Raw genomic sequence first — 22,379 nt, 5'->3', positions numbered from 1 at the left:
TGCATTTGCAATTTATTTAAATTTTTGCAATTGATTATTTCTGTTTTAACTTCATTATTATTATTATTATTTAAATATATTGACGATTTATGTATTTTTTAGTAAATTGGATTGTTACTGTTTTGTTTTTTTTACTATTTATAATCTTTGTCGATAAAATTGTAAAATTTTTCATGGCAGTAAACATATTTCTATTCTATTCTATTCTATTCTATTCTATTCTATTCTATTCTATTCTATCTGTTTCATCGATTTTAAGAAAGAACACGATAATATAAAAAACCAATTAATGATAAAATATCTACAAGAGTTGGATTGGATACCAAGGATATAAGTTATCGCCAATTTGTACACTGTACAGAAACTAGACAGCAATGGTACGTCTTCAAAATTTCAACAAAATGGAAATCTCTTAATTAAAAAAGGAGTAAGGAAAGGTTGTATAATTTTTCCAATGTTATTTAACTTATACGTAAACTTTCGCAGAAGCAGTGACAGACTCTAATAGGGATATTAAAATAAATGGTATATTTTTATTAACTACATCAGGTATGCCGATGACACAGCGATAGTGGCATCGAATATCTTTAATAACTTTTATATGATCTAAGTCTTGTAATTGAAGCTCTGAGTTTAAAATAAATATCAAGAAGACAAAATGATAACAGGTAGAAACAATTACCCAAAACTAAAGATATATTATGTAGCTAGAGAAGAAATCAAACAAGACGCACAGTTTAGATATTTCAGGTTTGTCTGCTAAACTTAAGTTGGAACCCTGAGGTTTAAATAAAGAACTGAGTAGAACATGTGAGAAATGCTTTTTTGAAGCTTCGTAATTTCTTAACTGATCGCAAGTTGGATTTCAATCTGAGACACAAGATACTAAAGGGTTACGTTTGGCCTGTTCTCTCATACGGAATGGAAGCTAGAAGTTTTTGAAATATGGTGCCTGTGCCAAACGCTTAGAATATCATGGTGGAACAGTCAGAAATGAGGAAGTATTAAGGAGAGGGGGCTACCAGGATAGGAAACTTTTTGATTGTGTGAACAGTAAAAGGACTGTATATTTAAGGCACATATTATTACGAGGAGATCGATATACTTTTCAGCAACTGGTACTTTAAGAAAAGCTAGAGGGTAAGAGTGGTCTAGGGAGACCGGTCCTGCATCGATAACTATAATGTTGTATTCAATGTGGGCTCCGAATATTTTTAATATTAACAAAGTTATAAATTGTGAATCTCAGTGATATATTGAAATAAACTATAAGTGTACAAACTCTTTACATAATATCCAGTTAAATTAGCATTAAAGTCAACAAATTGCAATTATTTGTTATTGTTGTCAATAAACAAATCCAGTTTTACCAGCAAAATAGCCGCTTTTAGTAAAGACCGATATACCTGTTTTAGCAGGTGTACAGGGTCGGATTTACTTTTCACTTAACGTTTATCGAAATGAATTTAAACATGGAATCACACAACAGTTCTACAATACAAGACCATCAAAGTCAAATAAACGCATCACAATCATACTCTTTGGCAGCGTCGAGAGTGCAATTTCCTTTAAAGTCCCAAGCAATTATCTTTAGTGCCTTAGAAAACACCAAACTTCAAGACTACCTTCTCCCACTTGGAAATATAATTCAACCGAAAAATATAATCTTCTCTTCTAGATTATCTAATAATCGCATATGTATGTATTTATCCAATAAACAAATAGTGGATGATTTTATGAATAAATAATCATGGTCAAATAGAAATACAAGGTGAAATTGTCAGAGCAAGAAGGTTAGTTACACCAGCGGAACAACTTGTGCTCTCCGGCGTATGTCCTTCAATACCGCACGACTTGTTAATAAATGAGTTACAAAATATCGCCATAGTTCCTGTCTCTCCCATAAGGTCGTATGCCGTAAGGTAGGCAGACCAGGGCCTCGGCTGGTCGGTGCACTCCTCGGAGTGAGCCGAACAGTCGCAGGCGCGAATCGATTCACCTCATGTCTCTCCCATAACATTCCTCAAAATTAGTGTTTCTATGCCTCAGTACAATCACATCCTTAGTTTTCGAAGACAAATCTATATCAGTCCTCACAGTCTAACACTACCAGAGTCATTTACTCTTGTTTTTGACAACACGATATATAGAATATTCATTTCTCAAGACAGTCTAGTTTGTTTTATATGCAAGAAGCCAGGTCGCACTGCATCACAGTGCTCCGAACCACTAGCTCAACTAAACCCCAACCAAAACAGTGAAGCATTGGTATCCAGCGCAACAAATATATCTTTGCACGCACCCAATGATACAAACCTTTCTCAGTATGAACAAATGTCTATTTCTAATGTCCCGGAGATACCGAACAAAGTAGATGCATCAAATAAGGACAGTCACATAATTAATCAACCAAAACGTAACTTTGATGAAATTATTTCACCTGAAGCAGATCCATCTTCAAAAGAATGTAACATTTGTCCACCACCTAAAGTCCAAGCAAAATCTAAAAAAGCTAAAATTACTTCAGCAAGCACTTCTGAATGCTCATTTTCTCTCTTACTCGACCCTGCCAAAAACTTCATAGAAAATCACCCTCTACCTTTCCCTCTAAACTTTGATCAACTTAACATGCTCCTAACGAATATCACGGGATAAGCAGATCCTATAACCACAATTCAAGAATATACCACAGACCTATCAGCTTTGTCCCATATGCTCAGTCAAGTTTACCCCCATTTTAAGGAAATATCCATAAAACGAAAATTCACATCCATAAAGAAAAAAATCAATAGTTATCTTGGCAGTGAGCCATCGGACTGGGAAAGTGACACACCTCAATTAAGCCAACATTAAGATTCAAGTTTCTACTTCAAAAAAATATTGATGGAATTTTTCATCGCTTTGCTATGCTCCTACATTTCTCTGAATTCCAGCATCTATACTGCAGAGCTCTTTGGTTTGTTTAAAGCCATCACACATGTATATATTAAAAACCTCCCTTGTTGTCCAGTCCTTTCCGACTCTATTAGCACAGTCAAAGCTATGCAAAATATATACCATAAACAGCCCATTGAGAAAAGAACCAAGGCCGAACTAATGGAAGCTCAAGAAAGTTTCAGAAGAATCCACTTCCTGTGGATACCATCCCACATAGGCATAGAAGGAAATATGAACAAGCAGATACTAGTGCGCGTAACGCTATAACTAATGATGCATCAGAAAGAGAGTGTCGAAGTGTCGCTAGTGATCTAAAAGTTCATTTCAAAAATAAAGTGTTAGTGCGTGGAATTTAATTATTGCTCCAAAGGTTTAATTGTCTACAAATTGTAATTCGTTTTTACCAATTTTTAATTTAATATTGTTACAAATGTTACAGAAATGTCGCTAATAACCTTCGGGTGGATGCGACTTTGTCTTCTTTAAATAAAAAAAGAGAAGTCTAGAACATAAAAAGATGTCATGGAAATATGGGCTAATGGACAGGAAACCACAGCTATAAAATACTTAGAAATTATGCTTGTAACAGAATAGTTTAATTTTGACTATCCAACAGCTCACCTGACAAGTCAATATTATGGTGAAAGCCTACACTAAAATGCACGGCACCTAAAAAGGATTAAGATTATTTCATAGGGTGTTAATTATATTATTTAATTATAATTTTTTCTGACAGGTTTCGCTAGTCGAACTAAATCTTTCTTTTATCCATAACTCAAAACATGAATATTGTTTTTCTTTCGGCTAGTTCAATCTCACAAACAAAAATGACCATTTTTAATGTATCTCGTTTTGTTTTAAAATACAGTACCTGTATACTATTTTATAGTTATTCCAATACTTGTTTGTGATTTCGGTGTTTTCAGCGTCAATACAAACTTTACAGAGACAAAATCCTACGTAGATATTTGAATTCGTGATTTTTAGATGAGGTCTTACTCTATTTCTTTGTTTAGTTAGCGCCCATTCCCAAAGAATAAAATTGCTACCTTAATATCCCCGCTGTAATTCCTATATCTGCTAATAATTCCTCATTTAACAATATCCGTTTTAGTAAAGTGGGAGTTACGTCTCCAGTAACTCATCTGCATTGTATTAATTTATTTTAGATATGTTTCTTCTATTTCCATACCCCAGTTCTGCTACATATAGATTAATGATTTCGACAATCGTTTTGTTCACTTTATTTTGTCGTTTTAGATATTTTACTGCTCACCACCAGAGTGTGTTGATTGAAGTTACTTAAAAATTTCTGTTCCTCTTATTACATTCACCCATGTTAAGATCACTTGGTTTGTTCCTTACAATCAGTTTTTGAAGTGTAATGGTGAGACCCCACTTAACGTGCTTTACGTAAGTACTAGTGTTTGTCTACCGTTTATGTAGTCATGACGGTATAGCGTTTAGATTCTCTTAAATATAGTATTTTATGAATATTTGTAACTATACTATAAATCTGTGTTATCATCTAATATAGAAAGGGTTTCGTGGACTTACTAGAGAACCTAATATTAATGTCAGATTGCATCTGCCTTCTTCTTCCGTAATTATCAGAGATTCTCTAACTCGTTAGCAACAATCGGTCAACTATACTCTAAGTCTAAGAACTCCACAGCCTTGCCCGTTAAGAAATAACTTGCTGCACTACAAGAATACGCCTCCAAAGGTCAAAATGTGAGTTCCATCTAACACAAAAATACAATGATGAAAAATCAAACCTCTAATCAAAAAAAGCTATCAAAAATGATTATGCTATAATTGTGTACAAGGCTATCTTCAGTAATATAAAACATGTCAAAGAAAAAGTGATTAGTGTGTGGCAAAATAAGTGGGATTTATCGGAATCTAAATGAAAATATCGCCTAGTAAACGTAGAAAGAGCTCACCGAGCCAAAATTTCTCGACTTCGATTAGGTCATCATAAATTCCTAACGACTAAAGAAGACATACATTCCAGTATGTGATTACTCTCAAGTCAACAGTACTAAACACCTCCTAGCAGAATGTGGCAAATATACAGTGAAGAGACAATATAACAATATTTCAAGTGGCTTTCCAGTGACAGTGTTAGATGAACATTTAAATACCAAAATCGTAATTAGCTTTCTAAACGATATAAATTTGTATAATTTAATATTTATAAGGTAATAACTAATGTCTCTAATAACCCAGATTGTTAAAGCGGCTATGGTTTTGTAAATAAAAAATTCATTTGTTTGCTGATGGTTTTTTATTTTAAATATTTTGGAAATATCTTATTTCCAACAAAAGAATTAAATTTCTTCTTCTTGTAGTGCCTATCCGTTTCGGATATTGGCGATCATCATGGCAATCTCTCGATACTAAGAACATGCTACTTTCCTGCACAATAGAAGTTAGCAGAAATCATAACGATTTCAAAACTAGGAAAACCTCCACATGAGATTACATCCTACCGACCCATTAGCCTATTACCAGTTATGTCCAAATTTGCAGAGAAAATCATTGCAATTAGATTAATTATTGATATTCAGACAAACAATATTATACCAAATCATCAGTTAGGTTGTCGCCAAAACCACGGCACAACTGAACAAGTGCATAGGGTGTTAGAAAAGATACAAACAGCTTTTCAGGAAAAGAGCTATTGTAATGCCATTTTCCTGGATGTAAGTCAAGCATTTGACCAGGTCTGGCATCCAGGATTGTTATTCAAACTGAAGAAAGAAATCTCTCAGCTGCTATATACAATACTAAAACCATATCTCGAAGAAAGACTTTTTTACACAAGATACGAAGAAAGTATGTCTGAAATTCACAACATAAATGCTGGGGTCCCGCAAGGCCCAATTCTCTACACAATCTTTACAGCTGATTTCCCAACTGGAGAAGAATCTACAATCGCAACATTCGCAGATGACACTGCAATTCTGGTAAAAAAACCCAGATCCCATACAGGCAGCTGAAATATTGCAACAAAACATACATCTAGTTGAAATATGGGCCACGAAATGGAAAATAAAGATCAACGAAGCAAAATCAGTTAACGTAGTATGCACTAAATGTCACAAAGAAACACCGAATATCCTAATGCATAACAAGAATATTCCTAAAAATGATACTGTAAAATATCTCGGATTACACCTTGACAAGGGGCTAACATGGAGAACACACATCTGGACGAAGAGGAACCAATTATGAATAAAATACAAAAAACACTACTGGATACTCGGCCGAAAGTCCACCTTATCTCTATCTAACAAAATATTAGTGTATAAAGCAATCATCCGGCCCATCTCAACATACGGGATTGAACTGCGGGGAACTGCAGCAGACAGCAACCTAGCAATACTGTAGCGGTTTCAATCCAAGGTTCTTCGTGCTATCACAAATGCACCGTGGTTCATTACAAATGCAGACATTTACTGGGACTTGTAGATCGAGACAGTGAAGCAGGTGATCATCAAATGCAGTGATAAATATTTCAAACGACTGGAAAAGCACCCCAACGAATTAGGAGTGAATTTATTGGACAACTCTAAACAACTAAATAGACTGAAAATTAGAACTCCTTGACTTGACATTTAGAATATAAGTGTTTTAAAGTGTTTAAAGTGTTTTAAGGTTTTGAGTGAAAGTGATTTAGTGTAGTAACAAACCTACTAGGAGTTGATAGTCATTGGACTAAAACTCCTCTCATATTCCTCTTCACCTCCTTTATGTTCGTTCAACAAAAATGCTTAGTGTTACTTTTTTTTTGTAATGTAACAGATTGTATTTAAAAACAAATAAAAAAAAATCATGGCAATCTGCACTTTGCACACTGCTGCTCTAAAAAGATTTGTGGTTGTTGTGTTGAAACACGTACGTAGATTTTTCAGCCAGGAAATCCTTCACCTTCCTGGTCCTCGCTTTGCTTCTACTTTTCCTTGCAAGATTAGTTGCAGCAGTCCATATCTTTCACTGTTCCTCATGATGTGACCGAGTTATTCGATTTTTGCTGTTTTTATTGTTATTAACAGCTCTTTTTCTTTTTGAATTCTCAGCAAAACACCCTTATTAGTAGTGTGGTCGGTATAAGATATCTTCAGAATTCGACGATAAAGCCACATTTCAAACGCCTCAATTTTCTTGCAGGTGACGTCTGTGCGAGTCCACGGCTCAACTCCGTACAACAGTATAGGAAAGATATAACATCGTAGTAACCTGATTTTTATGGGTATCAACAAGTCATGACATGTAAATAACTTTGCCATTTTTTTTTTGAAACGCAACTCTTGCTTTCTCTATCCTACATTTGGTTTCTATGGAATGATCTCAATTTTCATTGACGTTTGTACCAAGGTAGGTGTATGTTTTTACTCTATCTATTTGTTGACCGTTCACACTGATTAGTCCAAATTGCTGTTCCTTCTTAGAGATCATCATACATTTTGTTTTCTTAGTGTTTAGCGAAAGACGTATCCCTGACTGACTTCTGCAATTCTGTTCATTAACTCTTGGAGGGCTTCAGCACTGTCAGCGAATACCACTGTGTCGTCTGGGTAACTTAAGTTATTGATACATTCTCCGTTATTTCGAATTCCAGTTTTAACATCCTCCACTGCTTTTTGAAAGATTTCCTCAGAGTAGATGTTAAATAGCAGTGGTGATAGTATACATATACATCCCTGACGGACCCCACGTTTAATTTTGATATCATCTGATTCTCGTGCCTCTGTCCGGATATATGATGTTTGATTCCAGTACAGATTGCTGATGATCCTTAAATCACAGGTGTCTATTCCAATATTGTTTAGTGTTTTAGTATCTTCATCAGCTTGTCGTGCTGTACAGTATCAAACGCTTTATAGTAATCAATATAACATGCATAAATATCGCAATTTACGTCTCTACATCGTTGAAATAGCACTTGTAGGTATAATAAATAGATCCTCTCTTGTACCCACTGCATTTCGAAAACCAAACTGTGTATGGCTGATTTTTTCTTCGCAGAGTCTATATATCCTTTGATGTATAATTTTTAGAAACAATTTTAAAATATGGCTCATTAAGCTGATGGTTCGGAAATCACTGCAGGATACGGATTCTGTTTTCTTTGGTCATTTATCAAGGGAATGTCACCAAAATTACTATTCCGCTGCCTCTCCAAAACGAAATTTTTAAACATCACGACGTGTTTTGAGGGACTAGAATCCTCAAATTGTTTTAGTGATAACAACTTTAGCATGGTTCTAATTAATATTCGTTCTATAAGATACAAAACTGATGAAATATTTTTGTTCCTAGGGGAATTAGGATTTCCCCCGGTAGTTGCGGTTACACAGCACTGGCTTGAAGTCAACGAGCCTTTTTTTTGTAGAAAAATACACCACAATTGCTAGGTATGATCGTCCAAGCTCAGCTTACGGAGGCACCCTAATTCTATCTACTACCAATGATTTTTCTTCGGTAACAAAATATGACTTTCTGCTAAGTGAAGCCTTCTTTGAGTTTTCGTTAATTTACAATAAGAATCTTAATCTTTATATTATTTGCATTTATAGATCACCTAACTCTTCCGTGGAACTATTTTTTCAGAACCTGCTAAATTTGTTAGATGACCTGCCCCATAAAAGTAGAAAAATTTTATGCGGGGACTTTAACATTGATTATGCTGCTGCTAGTGCTACACAAATATCCTTGGTCAACATATTTGAATCGTATGGTCTAACAATGCACGTTGATTCTCCTACAAGGATTACAAAAACTTCATCTACCATAATTGATTATACTCTCTCAGATTTTTCACCCCTTGATGTCCACTCTACAATTATTAATGCTGGGCTATCTGATCATGAAGCAGTTTTTACGAAGTTTAATATCTTGAGCAAACCCTCCTCGAAAACCCGACGTTTAGGCAGGATTTTTTCCACCCGGAACTTTCGTAATTTCCAAAATTTATGCTTAACCTCTGAGTGGCGCTTTCCTGCTATGGACGTGGATGATAATTTCAATGCTTTTTTGGATAAGCTTGTCTGTATCTTCAATAAAGCATTTCCTTTAATTGCAATTAAGCCAAAACATCGCAAACCCTGGACTACTAAAGGTATCCGAAAATCTTCCAAGAATATGCGTTCTCTTCTCTATATCAGGAAATTTACTACCAACGTCTCTACCACTGAATATATCACCAAGTACAGGGCAACCTATCTTAAACTTATAAAATCAGCTAAAAAAGACTACTACCGTAACCGTTTGAGAAGCTCAAAAAGTGTTGCAAAAGAAACTTGGTCCATAATAAACGATCTTCGAAATAAAACCCACACTGCTAAAACAATTTCCCTTCCAGACCCTGAAAATCTAAATGAATACTTTGTTAATGTGAGTAAAAATATTACATCAACTTTTTTGCCACAACAAGATCCCATTGCTTATCTCCCTAATTCAAGAAAGGTCTCGAATTAATTCTTTATAAAACCAGTCGATAAATCTGAACTGATCCAAACAATCAATAGTATCAAAAGCAAATCCTCCCGTAGTACTGATGGTCTATCGATAAAAAATTTTTTCTAATCTCCCAGAAAATGTGTTAGAAGTCCTCATCTCACTAATTAATGATTCCTTTGAGAAAGGTAAATTTCCAGAGTGCCTGAAGACAGCCATCATTATTCCTCTTCATAAGGGTGGTGAAATCTCTAATACATGCAATTATAGACCTATTGCACTACTACCGGTACTCTCCAAAATTATTGAAAGACTCATAAAAGCCCGACTTACGTCATTTCTAGTTGAAAACAACATTTTATCACAAAATCAGTTCGGCTTTTTAAATAATAAATGCACCACTGATGCCATCTTTTCTGTACTACATGAGGTTTATCCAGCAATGAACAATAATCTTCACACTGCCACCGTTTTTTGTGACTACGCCAAAGCTTTTGATTGTGTAAATCATAACATTTTGATAAGAAAACTAAATTTCTACTGAATTCGAGGTATTTCTTTAGATTGGTTCCAATCTTACTTGGATGATAGAAAACAACGGGTTAGAGCAAATGATACAGACTCTAGTCTCAAAAACATTGTATGTGGGGTACCTCAAGGTTCAGTATTGGGTCCTCTACTTTTCCTTATCTTTATTAATGACATCACTAGTTTAAAAATCGATGGAAAAGTCTTTCTTTTTGCCGATGATACCAGTATCACTTGGAGCAACTCAAATATTGCAACTCTTCATGCTACTATAACTTCTGATCTACTTACAAAAAAAACCTGGTCTGACTCTAATTTACTCTCGTTTAACGTAGATAAAACAGTAGCATTGTCTTATAAAGGAGTCCTTCAACCCTTACCTCTTAATAACAGCCAGATCAGTACCGTTGATTCTGTAAAATTTCTTGGTATTTTTTTAGACAGCAACCTTAAATGGTCCCATCATATCGATTTATTAAGGAAGAGACTATCCTCAGCTTGCTATGCTATAAGATCTGTTTCAAATGAACTCAATTTAGCATCTTCCAAAATAACATATTTTTCTTTGTTCGAGTCACATCTTCGTTATGGTCTTCCTTTTTAGGGTTCTGGTGCAGCTGCCCAATTCGATGTTATTTTCAAATTACAAAAAAGAGCAATTAGATATCTGTTTGGCCTCAGAAGAACAACACATTGCAGAAGTTACTTCAAAGATCACATAATTTTAACCCTTCCATCTTTGTATATTTTAGAAACTGTTTGCTTAATTCGTAAACATCTACATGTCTTTCCACCAAGACCTAATCATGACTACTTCACGAGAAATTCTACGTTTGACGTCTATATGCCGACCCCGTCCTCTGAGTTAGTAAAGAAATCTATATTATATTCCGCAAAAAAACTTTACAATCATCTTCCTCTACAACTTAAATCTGCAGCATCTTTCCCCAAATTCCGTAAACTGACAAAAGCCTACCTATCTGAAAGACCATATTATTCAGTAGAAGATTTTCTTAATCAATAACTAAGAAATTACAGTACCCTTTGCACAAGTAGTATTTTTATTATCATTTTTTTGTCTATGTTTGGGTGTCATATGCAGCAGCTTAACTTTTAAACTTATTAATTACTAAGTAGACTATGCATTTGCAATTTACTTAAATTTTGCAATTGATTACTTCTGTTTAACTTCATTAGTATTGTTATTATTGTTATTATTGTAAATATATTGACGATTTATGTAAATTTAGTAAATTGAATTGCTATTGTTTTGTTTTCTTGATTTTTATAAGCTTTGTCTTCTGGTAAATTATTCTGGTAAAGCAATAGACGTCGACTTAAGCCATGTTCTTGGTATTACTGCGCTTAAACATATTTCATTAAATATTTTGGTAAAGCGTTGAATACCGTAGGTGTTAAGTAGTTTTATTATTTCAGCATATGCATTGTCAGGTCCACGAGCTTTTTATTTTGTTGTTCTTTGATTTTCTCTTTCTTCCATAAGTTGCAGTATATTGTCATTTATCCAACTTTTTCTCATCCCTTTCTTTTCTATTAGATGTTCTCTGATACTGGTAAAGGTTTCACATATATTTTGGAGTGATTCTTCGGCATTATCATCAAAAATAATGAAACTAACTTCGGCAAAACAATCAAACGAACGAATTATATTTCGTATTTTACCTTGTATAATACGTTATGTGTCACAAAAATATTTGTACGACAACGACCCGCTATGTTTTTGTTGTATATTTTTTGAAGTTGTCGAAAACCGAGTAGAAGTCAGCTCAAAATGTACAAATATCCGTTTTGCAAGACGCGGAGTGATTTATGAACCTGGAATCTAGAAAAGGAAATTCATGATGAATTAAAATGAGATGGAAATCTTGAAAGAGGCAGGTTTCTCGCGATGAGCAGAAATTTAATTTAGATATTGGCCGAAGGCTCTTTGTTACTCTTAATTAGATTTTCTGTTTCCGATGGATTTTTCTAGACCGAGAAATCAATAATCGATTGCTATTTATAAAGCTTACTAGAATGCAAGTCAGATTTTATATAACGAATTTATATCGGTGTAAAAAAGAAAAACTATTTCAACCAGTTTAAATTGAAACGAATCAAATAACTGGTGAGGGCTTAATTCAAAATATAATAAGCAATTTAAATTAAACGACAAATTTAATTAAAACTACATACAGTGGATTAACTTTATTACCTATGAAATTTAATTCTAACTGGATGATAATTCCCTATTTTTAGTTCACTTATTTTAATTTACAGTTTTTTTTTCTAATTAAATAACTACTATTCTTACTAATTATTTATATGTGAACTATATAGGGGAGTGCAAATATATTTTCACTTCAAAAGAAATCGAACAAGATAGAACTTTTTGCAATTTTTTTAGGAGATGTTTAATAAACAACATATCAAAAAGTTCTACTCGAGAAGTGGGTGCTTCATTTTTTTATTAAACAATTGAACTGCGACATTAGATGTTTTTTTAAATAACTCCGAAAATATAAATTCTAGAAAAAAACTGACTTGACCATTGAAAAACTCAGGAAATTTTACAAAAAAAACTTATATAAAGAATTTTTTAAAATTAAATCTGTATCTTCTATAATTTTTTATTTATAACGCTAAAGTCACCCTTCTCACAAGCATTGGCGCACTGTAAACTAGCGTACGGCGAAGTGCACGGTTGAGTTATTTTAATGTAATTCTTTAACTAATGGATCAAATGAAATTTTACAAATTGAACATGAAAGAAGAATAATTAAGCTATCTTACGGTTATAATAAAAAGAAATAAAATTTATGCGCATAAGTACGGAGGGGGCGGAAAATGAGCCTTACATAAATTTTGTTTAAAAATGATTTAAAAATGTGTAACTAATACAATTTTTCTTATAAAACCCTCAATTTTGCACAAATTACCTTTCAAGCATCTTACTAAATGATGTTTCATTAAAAAAAAACTCAAAAATTTCATTCAAATGATATGACGTCTCAAAAAATGTAATTTTTGAAATGTTCGTAGTTTTACAGAATTACCACCACTTTAAGACGGTCTTACTCAAGTTTGAATAGATCTATTACAGTTTTATAAGTGCTTTTTTAAAGCTTAGCATGTAATATTTAAAATACACTAAATTATTTTACTTAAGAGATGAAGTAGACTATTTCTATTTGGGAAAATTAAGAAAGATAACAAAAATGTAATAAAAAAACCGAAAATTACCATCTAAAAAAATGTTTATACAAACTGATCAAAACATTTTTCTGTAAAAGTTACCTAAAATATATTTAATAATAAGCTTCAACAATAATAAATCTTCAGCAAAAAAAAATTTTTAGCTCTTATACAGTATGTCTGCGTAACTTCAAACCTATTGATAACTTTGTTATTATCAGCTTAACGAAAAAAAGTTATTCTTTATAAAATACTCTGCATCGTATATAATCTAAGAGGCAATCATCAAATATAAAATTTAATTAACTTTATACGAGGTATGTAAAGAAATATGAATTTCACTCAAGAGTAAAATAATGTTACATTTCACAATACCGAAAATTGTTATTAAGACAAGTTGTTTGGAATTAAAAAAGATGTTTTGGTGTTCAATTACATCCTTCTAATTAAAATATTGTGAATAATAAAGGCACTTAACTCTTAAGAAAAATTCATATTTTTTTCATACCTCGTACAAAATTAAAAAAGTTTGATATCTGATGGTTGTATCTTAGATTTTAGGTCAGGGAGAGCATTTTATGAAGAATAACTTTTTTTCGTAAGTGATAATAAAATAGTTATCATAATTGTAATAAAATGATGATGAGAATCCGTAATTTGAGAAAAAATTGAAAATTTTTTCTTCGATTAAAATGATGTAATTGTATATTTAAACATAGTTTTTAATTTCAAACAACTTTTCATAATAGCATTTTTTGATATTCTGTCTTTAACGAAATTTATATTTTTGACATAACTAGTATAAAATTGATAAAATTTGATATCTGATGGTTGAATTTTAGATTTTTGACTATCCAGAGCATTTTATGAAGAATAAATTTTTTCGTAAAATTGATAATAAAAAAGTTTTCCATGTGGTCCTTAGCTACGCAGACATACTGTATAAGAGCTTCTGTATAAGAATTTTCAAATTGCAATGCCATATTCGGATTCAGCATAATCAAAAACAAAATAGAAACATATTTGATCAAAGCAAAATGATGAATTTAACTATATTTTTAAAATTATTTATACAAAACAATTTTGTTATTGCTTAAACAATTAATAAACAATTAGCGGCCAAATCTGCGAGTGGAGCTTTTTACTTTAACATGTATATAAACTAACAAAAAAAGAATTAGAAAAATATAAGCTTGTTTGAATTTTTCCGAAATAATGCATGATTTCGTTCTATTGCACTCCCCTACTAGTAGTACATAAAGCGATAATAAAATTTGCACAACATATTTAAGCACTTTTTCTGCTATCTGATAATAGGTGAGGCAACGAAACATTAAACCTATGAATTTTGGGCAGTAAGATGAATGGTCATAAAGTATTTGCATTCGATGAGAGATAGTGTCAGGCAACTTTGTGAACTAAATTGATCTCCGGCAATAATTTTTGTGCACGAGATGGAAGTGATGAAAGAGATGGAAAATGAAAAATGTTGAACTCAGGAAATATTGATGGAAATGAGTTCAATTTTTATTTCCAATATTTTTCAAAAATCTATTGAATGACATTAAACACGACCCCCACTCAATCCCCTGGAGGTGGGGTGGAGGTAATCTTAAAATGTTAAATCAAAACCCCCATTTGTTATTGCAGATTTTGATTAATTCCGTAAAAATAAGCAACTTATATTCGAGACATTTTTTCAAATTGTGGATAGCTGGCGCTAAAATCGGAAAAAACCATTTATCGGGATACCACAGGTAAATTATAGAAACGGTCAAATATCTCGAGAAATACACTTCTAAATAAAAAACCAAAAAATACGTGTTTAATATTTTTCAAGAACCTATCGAATAACATCAAACACGACCCTCCAGTCCTTCCCCTTCACCCCTGGAGGTGTGGTGAGAAGTAACTTTGAAATCAAATAGGAATCCCCATGTTTTATTGCAGATTTGCATTCCTCATGAAAAAATAAGTAACATTTATTTTTTAAAATTTTTGATAGATGGCGATAGTGTTTTCCCGATTATAGCGCCATCTATCCATAATTCGAAAAAATGCCTCGAAAAAAAGTTACTTATTTTTTACGTAAGGAATCCAAATCTGCAATAAAAAATTGGAGCTCCTATTTAAGATTTCAAAGTTAAAAAACCAGAAGGCCTAACTAAACATAAAAAAATCCAAAAACCACGATACAAGAAAAGCATATACAGAAAAAAATTAACAACAGGTTCTCTAATATGGCAACTGTTTCCGCAAAAAAAAATTATTTCCGTCAAAACTCTTATTAGTCTAAGAGCTAGTGAACCCTCCGGCTAACGGTCGTCCTGTAAGGCTAGAAAGGCTATAGCGGGATAAGATGGTCAAAAATGCCCCCGCACCGATCAGCCCCGCTACTGATTTTTTCGATAAAGGATATAAAATTATGCCCTCATGCAAATTTTTAGCTTCCCAGAGGTCCTAAAACTTTTTCAATCGAGAAAAGAAGAATTTTTAGGTTTTATTTTTTTGTGAGCGCAGTTTTACTTTAAAAAATCTGAAAAAATTCAAGAGGTTGTACCTTTTGAATACAAAACAACCTGATTTTTTTTCAGATTTTGTAATAAAAAATGAGCCCAGGAAAAATTTTTGAAATATTCAAGAAATTTTTAGGTTATGATAATATGATTTGGCCAACTTTTAAATAGTATTTTTTTGTGTACTTTTTGCCGTTCTTTTGAATGGGAGAGGCAGAATTTTTCATATCTGAGCGGAAAGAACGAAAAAATCGAAAAAACCGTTTTTGGCTGTCACGAGATGCATCTCGGGACAGCCAATTTTAGGATTTAGGATCCTGACAACAACAACTGAAAAAAAAACTAAAAGTGTAAATTTTGTCATAAAATTTGGTATGTGGGGTTATAATAATATTTGGAACAACTTTTCCAAATAACTTTTTTCGATATCTCTAACGCGAAGCAAATCGAATCGCATATCGAAAATTCACCTTGTTTGTGGATTCTCAGTAGGCCGCGTTTAAAATTTAAAGTTCAGTTGACTATTTTAAAAATTTTGAACCATCAACCTCTATGACTGCAAAATTTCAAATCTGTATATATTTTGATAGCCGAAACATAGGGGTGTCTTCATCTTAAATGCGACACACTGTATCTTATCGATAATTTATTGCAACTAATATAGTCGTATTTTTTACAGATTCAAAATATACAATGAAAATACTGACTAATTCACTAATTTTATCATAAAAAGTTCAAATTGATTGTATTGAAATATTGAACCAATTAATGCGTATTAATATAAGTGCGTATATTAATATGCGTATTAATATAATATTATTATAATTATTATAATATAATAGAGTTTTATGTATAGAAACCCTTAAGTCACTTGCACGTTTTTCGTAGGTTTTGGTGGGTAGGGGTTTTCTAATGCAGCCAATATTACAGTGATAATTACATTGTTGTCATATTTTCCGTTTTTCTGGAAATCTAATGAACTTTCTTATTTCAAATGGAACACCCTGTATATTTTTTGCGTTTCGAAGTTCTTAAGATATACTGATTATTTTGTATGTTATATTCCCTATACCTAAATGCCATACTTTCGGAGTTATTGCTACATTGATTTAAAAAAAAAATTAAAGAAATTATAAAAATCAATTGTTTTAGGCCCATTATTTTGCGTTCTTTGGATCATTGGGAACAAAAAAGATCTTTTGTAATTTTTCTCTAAAGTTAATCGTTTTCGAGTTATAAACAATCTAAAACTGAAAAAAATCGAAAAATTTAATAAATGTTAATGAAGCGCATATGAGAGGACGGGCGAGCATTAACAACTAAAAAACAATATTTTAGAATGAAACAAGCTTACATTACTTATCGGTAGCTGATAAAATAAGTGAAATAAATGTGAAAGGGGGATGGCAGGAGACAGATTTGAATCAAAACGAAACCGTCTATTTTTGTATTTTTGATAAAATAAGGCTTCAGCTTGAATTTCTGTACTTCGCAGTTTCAAAAATAATACGAGTTTTGGTTTGTGTTTTTTAACCTTTAAAATCGTCATTATTCGATTCCTTTTCAGTTTTAAATTATTTATAACTCGAAAACGATTAACTTTAGAGAAAAATTACAAAAGAACTTTTTTGTTCCCAATGGTCCAAAGAACCTAAACTAATGTCTACCCAGGCCAAAAAAATTGATTTTTATAATTTGTTTCAAAAAATTTTTTTTAAATAAATGTAGCAATAACTTCGAAATTGTGGCCTTTAGGTATAGGGAATATAACATGGAAAATAATCAGTATTTCTTAAGGACCCCAAAAATGTCACCCCCCACCCTTCAAGTTACTACAAGTAGAAGGGGGGACATAGGGGTATGTCCGGCTAGCTGAACCCTGTCAGGCAGCGGAGTGGGTCGGAGTTCTTTATAGACCTAAATATGATGTAATAAGGGGCGCCAGTCCGTTCCAACGGACTACCCCTCGGCTATGAATGTTTTATTTTAGGAACAGACAAGAAATAAAACGAGCCTTAAAGTAAACCAAACATGTATTGACTCTTCTAATACGTAAAACAAATTAATAAATGAATGAAAGGAATAATGGAATCGGTAAGTCCTAACAAACAAAATAATAAATAAATGCCAATCGAACAAATGCACCTCTTTTTCAAAAAAAACTAAATAAACAAGCTTTAATAAAATTTATATCAATAACATGTACCTAAATTTTTGAAAATATAAATTAAACAACCTGTAAAACATAACATATTTTCGGCATAATTAAAATATAAATTAAACAACCTGTAAAACATAAGTCAGTTTTGTAATAATAAATATTATATAATATTATTCTCCGCTGTAACAATAAAATTAAGAAGAGGTGTAGATGTACGCAATACCAAGCCCTGCGTATCTGATCAGATATGGGACCGTCAAGATAAATGTTTGATGTCATATATGTAGGGTTAAATATACTATAAATTACACAAATTACAATTAATTAATTTAAAATAGTTGTCAATACCTGGCCTAATATTAAATAATAATAGTAGATATTGTTTGAAACCAGGCAAGTAAATAAAAAAGTTTTATAAGAACTTACCGTCCGACCATACAACTAAACTTATCTGAATTTAATAACATAGCATTTCTTCCACCGCCGTCGATATGGCCTTTACAGAAAGCCGGCAGGATTTCCAAACGTGATCCAAACGGAAATATGTTTAGTAGAAAATATCAACGTACACGAAATCAAAAGTCCATTTATAGAGAGGAAAAGTCCCTATACCATGAAAGACAATTCTGCTTACAAGTCCCTCTATCAGGAAAAATAGGTGGAAATGTTCTGCATACCAGGAAATAGAATTAATTCTTTATACCAGGAAATAAAAATGATTCTTCATACCCAACACAAAAATAATTCTTCAAACCCGGATCAAAAAAAAAACCCCAGCAAATTACACCAATGATTGAACTGGGGTTTTTATACAATTCACAATACCTTCGAAAACTTCCAAATTCCCATATAGTCCAGTAGTCCAATATAGTCAACGGGACATCAGACCGGCAGGAGACGACAAATAACTTTATACCTTGAGGATAGGCTGACCTAGGAACACTCAACACAATAGGTAGCCCTTATAGAGGGGTGTGCAATAATATCCCTCAGCACGAGGTAGGATTCATCCAGAATATTTGCTATCACGCCCTTTTCAAACTTTGCCTTCCACCATGTTTCACTAACACATTCCAAAAAAAAAAAATATACAGGGTGTTCCATTTGAAATAAGAAAGTTAATTAGATATTCAGAAAAACGGAAGATCTGACAACAATGTAAGTATTACTGTAATATCGGCCACATTAGAAAACCCCTACCCACCGCAATCTATAAAAATCGTGCAAGCCATTTCCGAGATAATTGAGGGTTTCCATACATAAAACTCACTCTGTATATTATATTTGTATTATTACACATTAATTGGTTCAATACTTTAATGCAATCAATTTGATCTTTTTTTGATAAATTACTGGATTAGTCAGTATTTTGATTTTATATTTTTAATCTATAAAAAATACGACTATATTAGTTACAATAAATTATCAAATTGATAAGATACAGTGTGTCGCATTTAAGATGAAGACACCCCTATGTTTCGGCTATCAAAATATATAGAGATTTGAAATTTTGCACAGTCATACAGGGTGATGGTTCACAATTTTTAAAATAGTCAACTAAACTTTAAGTTTTAAACGCGGCCTATTACAAACAGGGTGAATTTTCGATGTGCGATTCGATTTGCTTCGCGTTAGAGATATCGAAAAAAGTTATTTGGAAAAGTTGTTCCAAATATTATTATAACCCCAAATACCAAATTTTATAACAAAATTCACACTTTTAGTTTTTTTTAGTTGTTGTAGTCAGGATCCTAAATCCTAAAATTGGCTGTCCCGAGATGCATTTCGTGACAGCCAAAAACGGTTTTTTCGATTTTTTCGTTCTTTCCGCTCAGATATTAAAAATTCTGCCTCTGCCATTCAAAAGAACGGCAAAAAGTACACAAAAAAATACTATTTAAAAGTTGGCCAAATCATATTATCATAACCTAAAAATTTTTTGAAAATTTCAAAAAAATTTCATGGGCTCATTTTTTATTACAAAAATTTGAAAAACATCAGGTTATTTTGTATTCAAAAGTTACAACCTCTTAAATTTTTTCAGATTTTTTAAAGTAAAACTACGCTCACAAAAAAAAAGCTAAAAATTCTTCTTTCCTCGATTTAAAAAGTTTTAGGACCTCTGGGAAGCTAAAAATTTGCTTGAGGGCATAATTTTATATCCTTTATCGAAAACATAAGTAGCGGGGCTGATCGGTGCGGGGGCATTTTTGACCATCTTATCCCGCTATAACCTTTGTCTAGTGATAATTCATAGCACACCAACGCTAAAAACCATGACCTGGCAGGCATCAGCCGTGCACGTGTATCTACCAGGTGAATGGAAAAGTGCAAATTTAGGGGGTAAAATAAACTTTCTCCTGTAAAGTTTAAATTTAAGTATGTGTTTGAGTAAGTCATATAGAAGAAATGTGTACAATGGCAGGCGATTCTGAAGAGCACAAGACCTTGCCAGGCGAGGGGAAACATTAGGGGTTTTTCCTAAAATTATCTTTTTTGCATCGAACAAAGTTTTTTTAGGTTTTTTGAATCATTAAAAACAGAAAAGGTCTTTAGCGACTTTTCTCTTAGGTTAATAGTTTCTGTTATATAAGCGATTAAAATTTTTGAAAATCGCGAAATAGGCCATTTTTTAACCCTAAATCGGACATTTAACTAAAAATTTCAATGTTGACAAGGTATTCTTTAAACATTGATTGATGAAATCATGAAGAGTTTTTTGCAATACAATATCGAAAACCCCTTTGTTTTTTAATTGCTAATCAAGCGGGCGCGACACTGTAGTATAAATGAGGACGTTTGAGTTTGCATACATTCATTATCTCGAGAATGGGCAAATTTGAAGAGAAATCCTCAGATAGGTCGATTTTTATTTTTAAATTAGGACTTTTAGATGATTTTTTTTAAATGAGAGTAGGGGTTGGGTGATGGCTCATTTGAAAGGTTATTTAATTCTCTATTCAGTAATATAAACATTAACATAATTATTTATACAGGGTGTACAAAAAAAATTTTTTTAATAAATTAATTTAGACAAAAAGAAAAAAAAATTTTTGTACACCCTGTATAAATAATTATGTTAATGTTTATATTACTGAATAGAGAATTAAATAACCTTTCAAATGAGCTATCACACAACCCCTACTCTTATTTAAAAAAAATATCGATTACGTCATCACGCCCATATGGATGACGTCACTATTATTATATATACGCCAAAAGTTCTAATTTAAAAATAAAAATCGACCTGTCTAAGGATTTCTCTTCAAATTTGCCCGTTCTCGAGATAATAAATTTATGCAAACTCAAACGTCCTCATTTATACTACAGTGTCGCGCCCGCTTGATTAGCAATTAAAAAACAAAGGGGTTTTCGATATTGTATTGCAAGAAAGTCTTCGAGATTTCATCAATCAATTTTCAAAGAATATCTACCTACCTTGGCAACCTTGAAATTTTTAGTTAAATGTCCGATTTAGGGTTAAAAATAGCCGATTTCGCAATTTTCAAAATTTTTAATCGCTTATATAACAAAAACTATTAACTTAGATAAAAATCACCACAGACCTTTTTTTTGGAATGATTCAAAAAAAACCTAAAAAGCTTTGTTCGATGCAAAAAATAATTTTAGGAAAAACCCATAATCTTTCCCCTCGCCTGGCAAGGTCTTATGCTCTTCAGAATCGCCTGTCATTGTATACATTTCTTCTAAATGACTTACTCAAACACATAATTAAATTTAAACTTTACAGGAGAAAGTTTATTTTACCCCCTAAATTTTCACTTTTCGATTCACCTGGTAGATACACGTGCACGGCTGATGCCTGCCAGGTCATGGTTTTTAGGCTTGGTGTGCTATGAATTATCACTAGACAAATTTCTAGTCTTACAGGATGACCGTTAGTCGGAGGGTCCACTAGCTCTTAGACTATATTTATAGTAATATAATAAACAACATTTTATTAAATGCATATATACAAATTTTGGGTTATAGACTTTAATTTTATTTACGGTATATCCAATAAAGTTTTCTCTTGTTAATGCATAATTCGTTTTAATGTAGTTTCAGAAAAATATCTAACATAATAGAGAAACACACCCGCTGAATTTAATTTTCAAAAGTTGTAATATTTGCCAAGTTGCCAAATACATGCCACTTGTAATATTTTGTTTACAAAAATTGAGTTATCTAATAGAGAATAAAAGATCACAAGTGCCTGAATACTTTATCTTCATATCTCTCTAATCAAGTATCATAACATGGTATACCCCCTAATTTGATTTTAAAAGAGGAATGGAGGGTAAATATTATTATTTCATTAGGTGCATTCTATGGCTAGTTCCCGTGAAGCGGTTACATTAAATTAAAAACAAAATTCATGTAAAAATTCTATCTTTTGCTGCTATCACGAAAATAAAAAATAGTCGCAGCAAACGCGTGACAAAGACTACTGCTTGAAGTGAGTAACATATTTTTAAGATAAAATATATTTTAGTGGGCTAGTGATATCACGCAGGTGTTATCATTATACGTGTTTTAGTTGCACTTCCTATAATTACTTCATACATATATTTTAT

General features: G+C 32.3%; 1 protein-coding gene across 1 annotated transcript in view; it reads right to left on the bottom strand.

Moving 5' to 3' along the window:
- Positions 1–22,379, bottom strand: part of LOC114339634 (uncharacterized) — a 384,539-nt gene that overhangs the window by 185,810 nt on the left and 176,350 nt on the right. The window lies entirely within an intron of this gene.

The sequence above is a fragment of the Diabrotica virgifera genome, chromosome 6 (genome assembly GCF_917563875.1).
Source record: "Diabrotica virgifera virgifera chromosome 6, PGI_DIABVI_V3a".
Classification (NCBI taxonomy): Eukaryota; Metazoa; Arthropoda; class Insecta; order Coleoptera; family Chrysomelidae; genus Diabrotica; species Diabrotica virgifera.
The sequence above is the reverse complement of the archived record's forward strand: the minus strand, read 5'-3'. Positions and strand labels throughout refer to the sequence as shown.